Source organism: Dendrobium catenatum, unplaced genomic scaffold, assembly GCF_001605985.2.
Source record: "Dendrobium catenatum unplaced genomic scaffold, ASM160598v2 fragScaff_scaffold_793, whole genome shotgun sequence".
Classification (NCBI taxonomy): Eukaryota; Viridiplantae; Streptophyta; class Magnoliopsida; order Asparagales; family Orchidaceae; genus Dendrobium; species Dendrobium catenatum.
This window is the reverse complement of record NW_021319255.1, coordinates 353575-360976: the sequence shown is the minus strand read 5'-3', so window position 1 is coordinate 360976 and position 7402 is coordinate 353575.

The window sequence follows — 7402 nt, the reverse complement described above, 5'->3', positions numbered from 1 at the left end:
TAAGAGCATATTTATAATTTGTTGCGAGTGACATGCTCTGTAAATAAACAGAAAATTTATGGCAAATTAGGAGTGCTTCATCAAGCGGACCAAATTGATTCATAGGGCTTTCATCAAACATTTAAGTGTTTAACGATGTCAAAATTAAGCAATCTTGGGCCTCATTGGATTTGTCTCATCGAACCACTCGATTCGATTCGACCCTAAGTTTATCCATATTTGGAGATTCATTTGCTTACTCAATTAATGCTTTAAAGCTTCTAAGTATGCTTAGTCCATTGATTTGAGCTGATTTGAATTCAGATTATACTGATTTTGATGTCATTAGGTTCATCTTGCAAAGACGTTTAGTTTGACTATAAGTTTGCTATGATCAAAATTTAGTTGTCCCAAATTTAATTTGAGTGTTTCAAGTTCAAATTTATCTTGTAATTAGTGCTTGATCAAGAATATTTTTTGGATGAGCATTCATTTATATATGCCAAAGAAGAGCAAATGTTAATCTCCAAATTAATGTGCCCATAAATTGGAAAAAGTGGAAAGATGGAAAGATGTTGGTATCAATCCAAATCTGCCATCAATATTGATGGCCAATAATTTAATGTTAAATCTGCTCCCCTGGTTCATAAACCAATTTTGCATATAAATTAAAATTTTTAAGTTTTAATTTTAAAAAGTTTATATATATATACTTTACAATATATATATTATAATACATGAAGTTAGTTTAAAAATATATACTTTTTTCCTTACAATAGTTCCAAATATTTTTATATAAAACTATATAGACCCTAAGCGACCCTTATATGCTTTTAATTTGTGGTAAGCTTAAAGCTTGTTTTTTACTTTTTAAAAAGTCCTTTTTAAAGCTTCTGTATCAAAAAAAAAAAAAAATTGAATACAATTATTTTAAGGCATAAAAGTTTGAAATAACAATGAAAAAAATTTATACTTAAAAAAAAATATTCTAAAAAACTGCTTTAGAAATCAATAAAAAAGTTGTTTCCAAAAAAAGGCACCATGGTAGTAGTACTCAATAGCCGCAAGAAGAAGGGAAAAATAAAAAAACAGCCAAAGGGAGATAAATTTTAGAAGTAACCTATTATTAAAACAATATTAGCCTGTTTATTTATTTAAAAACATTTAATAAAGAGAAGCTGTTTTTTAGTTTCCTATTGGTTCAATATTCTTTCATTTTTCAACTTCTCTAATTTGAATTTACCTATTGAACTAATTATAAAATTCATTTATTAAAAAATGAAAACAAAATGAAAAAAAATAAACTATATTGTCTAAAATTAGATTTTATAATCAATTTCTCAAGAGATTGCTAAAAAACTCACCAAAGCTTTTTTTAATGTGCAGTGCTGGACGCATCTGGAGCCAATCCGAACACGCACATCACTCAACTGCCTGGCCTCGGACCATTCAAACACCGCAACAAAAAACAATCTCTTCCCTAAATAGATGGTTGTATTCTCTCCTCCCTGCCCATGCGAAAAAAAATAAAATTAAAAAAATCAAAACAACCCACCACCGATTTAAGACGCTTTGCCACACGGCGCCAGTCCTCTTAAAGTGAGACAACTATAACTAAATTTTTTTTTTTTTTTTTTTTTGATATTTAGGTCAATTAAGGCAAACTAACAAGGACATCACCGACTCAAATTCAAGACCTTTTTGTTGGTAGCCTAAACTCTCAACCAACAAGACAGACTGAGGTGCATGTGTAGATTCTTTTTTTTTAAAAAATAAGTATACAATTAATATTGTTATTATTATAATAACTACTGCTAAAATTTCTCACCAAAAGGGCAGAAAATTTAAAAGAGGCATGGCAGAGAAGTCTCATGCCTGATGCTTTGCCTAGCCATATATTCTCTATGAAGTGCAGAATGAAGAGTCCACAGCTTTACCTGGCTATCCTTTCTGAAATGACCAGTGGCACGAAGCACATATGTGAAGGGCTGGTCCACGGTTCATAATACTGTTTAATTGGAGTCTGAACTTACTGACCTTCATCATCAATATATTGCAACATCAAAAATTGAATTCCATCCATGTACATTGACTCGACTCTGGCTCTCATTTGGACCATCAACTTGAATATTGTTCGGTCTTATTAAGATTTTGTTAGGGATGATTTTTTTATTGTTTTTTAAAGCAACGTATATCCAGTATAAAAATTGGTTTAAAAAGCAGTAAAAAGATGTCTCAAACGAAATCAAAATCATATAATTGGTGTTACTATTTGCAGTGCATTAGAATTAGATATAGGCTTCATTTAGGACGGGTTTTTTGGTGGTTCTTAAAGCAACTTTATAGTACAACAATTAAAAAATTTGTACTAAAAAGTTGCTTTAAGAATCAGTACAAAAATTATTCCAAATGAAGCACTAGCCTCGTCATATAACAATTAGGCTTTATGGTACATTTATATTGACATTATGTTTCGTACAAATTATAGGCATGGGGTATGATCCATTATTTCATATTACTTAATGCTTTGAGTTATTAACTGTAATGGCTGATGCACATGCGCCAAAATTTATAATGATAGAGATAACTCAATGTCTCAGAGTTCTATGAAGTCCATACATTCATGAATAAATTGAGAGGAGCGCAAAATTAATGATCACAAGTTTTATTTACAAGAAAATTTGAAAAAGGAGAAAAATCATAAAACGTTACTTTGTTTAAATAAATTTTTAATATTCACCAAGAATTATAAAAAAAATCCCCCAGTATAATAAGATAAGGTATTAATACAATGTAATAAATATTATCATCGAAGATATCTTATATGGTAGTATTAAATTTTTTGAGAAAATATCTCATGACATATTAATTTCATCCATTTGCTAAAAAACTTGATTGATGAAATGAACAATTTGAAAAGGGCTTTACATAATTGGATACAATGTAATAGACATAACTTTTTTTTTTTAAAATGTTATACTCAATTTAATAATAAAGTCTAAAGTTGAGAACTATTGCATGGAATCTTTGAAATTAAACCTAAACATGAGGCTACTAATTTTTCTTATGCTTTTAATTTCTTGTTGGAATACTATGAGCTGGTCCATAGTGTCATGGCATTGGGTTCTTGATTTGTACAATGAGCTAGCTCACATGCCTCAATGCTATTTAGTATAGCTCCTTAGCATTGCACCAGGAAAAAAAAAAATCATTGGCTTCACCCGCAAGCTCCCGAGTAATTAACACGTTGCCCTCCTTGACCCTCTAGCGAACTCCGTGTCAAACTCGATTGACTGAATTGATCAGATTTGAGTGAACAATATAACCCGATTGATCGAATCAACTAGATTTCACAAAAATTAACAAGCACTTCTTCAATCAACTCTTTATGCATTCTTCTTCTAATTCCTTGCCAAAAAGTCTTTTTTTCTAAATAAATTTGAACGTTCATAAATAGTTACTGATTTCATCCTTACATATTAAACTTGTAGATACCATCCATCTAATCTTCCTATTTCAAAAATATTTTTTATTATATAATTTATGCATTTGGATGTATTTATTACATACTTCTAAAAATAATTTGTGATGCTTTACAAAATATTTTCTGTTTTTATGTCAAACAAAAAATTAAAAGATCTATATGTCTATAATTAATTATTTTTTTATTTTCTTCTGAAATTAAATAAATATACAAATAATTTAATATAATATATAATATTTATTATTCTTGCTTAATCATGGCAGGTAAGTGTTAGGTTTGGTAAGTAGAAATACTTTTTTTTTTATTAATTTGTATTGAAATTTGAATACAGGCCAGCTGCAGATTTTATTTATTGGCAGTACCAACTTTTACATATTGTCGAGGGGAAGAACATGATGACTGGCTAATCATCATGATATTATTATATTTTTACTTATAAACGTACAATAATAATAAAGAGTAGCTAAAAATAAAATTCACTTGTTTAATATGTACCTCTTTAGGTTTATAAAATAGAGTTTTAGTAAAAAAAAAATAGATTTCATTTGGGACAATTTTTTTACTGTTTTTTAAAGTAGTTTTTTAGTTTAAAAAAATTAAGGCTTCTTTTGAGATGACTTTTTAACTGCTTCTTAAAGCATTTTTCGAGTACAAAAATTTAACTTTTGTACTAAAAAGCTGTTTTAAGAGGCGGTAAGAAAGCCGTCCCAAATGAAGCCTAAGGCTTCGTTTGGAACAGTTTTTTTATTGCTTTCTGAAACGGAGTTTTAGTACAAAATTTAAAAATTTTGTACTAAAACGGAGTTTTAATACAAAAATAAAAAAATTTGTATTAAAACTCTGTTTCAGAAAACAATAAAAAAGACGTCCCAAACGAAGCCTTAGGCTTCGTTTGGGACTGCTTTTTTCCTGCTTTCTAAAATGGAGTTTTAGTACAAATTTTTTTATTTTTGTACTAAAACTCCGTTTTAGAAAGCAATGAAAAAGCTGTCCCAAATGAAGCCTAAATCTTATACTAAAAATCTGCTTTAAGAAACATTAAAAAAATTGTTCCAAACAAAGCCTTTTTCTTTACCTAAATAATTGCAAAATCACTGTGACAGTAGCTTCAATTTGCATATGTCAATGGCCATTTGAGCACCATTGATTGATTTACATGTGAATACGTAATAACGTAATATTTATTGGCCGAACTTACAGGCCGATTTATAGACTAGGTTAGCTCATGGATTTTTTGTTGGCCGAACTTACAGGACGATTTATAGACTTGGTTAGCACATGAAATTTTGGCGTTTTATATATGAAGTTGCTGGATTCGATCAGCATGTGTTGTCAGTTATGAGAATAAGTTTATTTTCAGTTGAATATATGTATTTGACGTTTTGTTAACTTATTGTTTGTAAGATAGTATTTATTCATAAATTATTGTTTGGCATTGCTTTTTTCTAGCTTTTTTTTACAAATCACAATTACAATTACATTTGATTATTATTTGTCAGAAATTTATTTGATAAAAACTATTTTTTATAAGCAGAGCTACTAATGTTTGATAGCTTTAAGAAAGCATTTCGACTTTTAATATCCATATCACCATTTTAAAAAGTTAGTTTCTCTGCAATAGCTTCACAACCACATTTACAGCATATATACTTCAGCCATCTCAAACAAATCGTTAATATTGATATAATGTGATGAAGATCGATCATCTTCATCTCAAATATATTTTATATTGAACCAGTTTAGAAAAAGAGGAAAGTGTCACCGTAAAAGAAGAAACTTCGAACAATTAAAATCTCAAAATATTAATAGATAAATTATGATTGAGCCACACCATTTTTATGCTCTTGGAATGAAGGTGACTACAAAATCATCATTAATAATGACTAGAATCAAACTAATCAATCAAGATTAAGATTTTAACTAATGATAAGAATTAGATGATGGAATATTTGCTAAGAGCTACTAAATTGATCATAATAATCATTAGTAATTAGCAACCCATTATGTGTTTTAAGCTTCAAAATTAGTATCAAATTAAGATACAAATCTTGAAAAGTTCTCTCATTCTTTATAATCTTTTAGGTTTCTTCTGCAAGAGAATTTATTATGTGTGGAGACCGGACGCAGAACACCGTCCGGAACCCAACCAGAATGTATCACGTCAGTAGTAGCAAGCGATGGTACCGAGTAAGAAGTGACGTAGCGCATTCTGATTGATCTCAGATAACGTTCGATGTCCGCACAAAATAATTAATCCTTCTGCATTAACCCTAATCAGCTAAAGGTAAAAGATTCTATTGTTTAAAATAAAGGGCAAAGGATTCAATAGCAAATATATAGTAATCATGTCGCTATTTAGCACAAAAAAAATCATGAAAATGCGTCATCCCACTGAGAAAAGATGTACTATAATGACAGGAAAGTATTGGCTTTTTATATGTAACAATCGCCTTGAAAGTGATTCTTATATCAGCTTTATTTTATCACGGCTTTCATTACAGGCAAAGACCGAGGAAGAAGACAAACAATGTGAATTAGCTCGATTTCTTTGATGTGAAGTTGATTAAGGCTTCTTTTGGGAGAGTTTTAAAGTTGTCATAGAGAAAAAAAAATTTAAAATTTGTTGTAGAAAAAAATAATTTAGTATAAAATGTTTTTAAATATAATGTTCTAAAAGAAATTATTGTTATGATCTCAGATGTAAAGCAGTAAGAAAGTTATCCCAAATGAAATATAAAGTTTCATTTGGAACAATTTTTTTACGAATTTGTTTTTGAGATTACAATAATAGTTTATGTCTGGCCATTATTTTTTTACTATTTTTAAAAGAATTTGTGCTTGAAAATTACTTTATAATAGCTTCCAAAAAAATTGATTTCTCCACAACTTTATAATCAATTTTATAAAAAAAATTATAACCTTTTTGAACATTTCTTATTATAATTTTCTTTTAATGTAAAGAAAAAAAAATTAATGTGGTTGATAATGTTGTCATGCTTTGCTTATTAATGTAGCGGTGACAGTGAAAATTCTTAAATTAAGGATCTATTTGGGATGACAGGAACACTGAAAGATCATTATAAAGTTATCATGGAGAAAGTATTTTTTCTTACAGACAAGTTTCTTGAAAGTAATAAACTTAAAATTGTGCTTGCAGTCTGAGTCTTTTTTTCAGACATCTTTTTTGTTGCTTTATAAAACTATTTTTTAGTACAAAAATTTTCAATTCAAGAATTTTTTTTTTTTTTGGGAAAAGTAGGGCAAAGCCGAATTTTCATTGATATAAAGAAACCTAGTTACATGTGTAAATCAAAAGCAAAATTGTGAAGACCAAAAGGAAAAGGAGCACACAAGGTGCCAAAATTACACATGATTGCTTAAAACTGAAAAAAATTTGGGAAAAACCCCTCAGAGCAGCCAACAGAAAAACATCCCGCATTTGGTTGGAAGGTTGATTTGGCTCAGGAAATCAGTCCACATCCTCAAATAGACCAACCCCCGGTTGCCAATAATGCCATCAGGTGTAGACAAGTTGCAGTATTCGCCGTCCAGGGGGGAGGATGCAGACTGCACATCATCGCCCCCAGCCAACAGAATAATGGACAACTTCTCGAGACAGTAGAAAAATAACGTCACAGGAGCATAAAACCATGGAGCCAACGTCCCAGAAAATCGAACTCCAAGCAGCAAAACAAGCATAAAATTCAAAATTTTTTCCATCTTCTTAGCTTGATATCCACCACCTTACTAATCAGAAGTTTGAGAGTAGAGATAGATCTTGTACGATTTGCAAATTTACGTTCATTTCGCTCGCGCCAGATGGAATAAACAGCAGCCCAAAGCGTCAGCAGATTAACAGATAAACTACCATAGTTCAATAATACTGAATTGGAAAGAAAGTCAGAAATCTGATGTAAATTTGGCCTCAAGAGGAAGGAG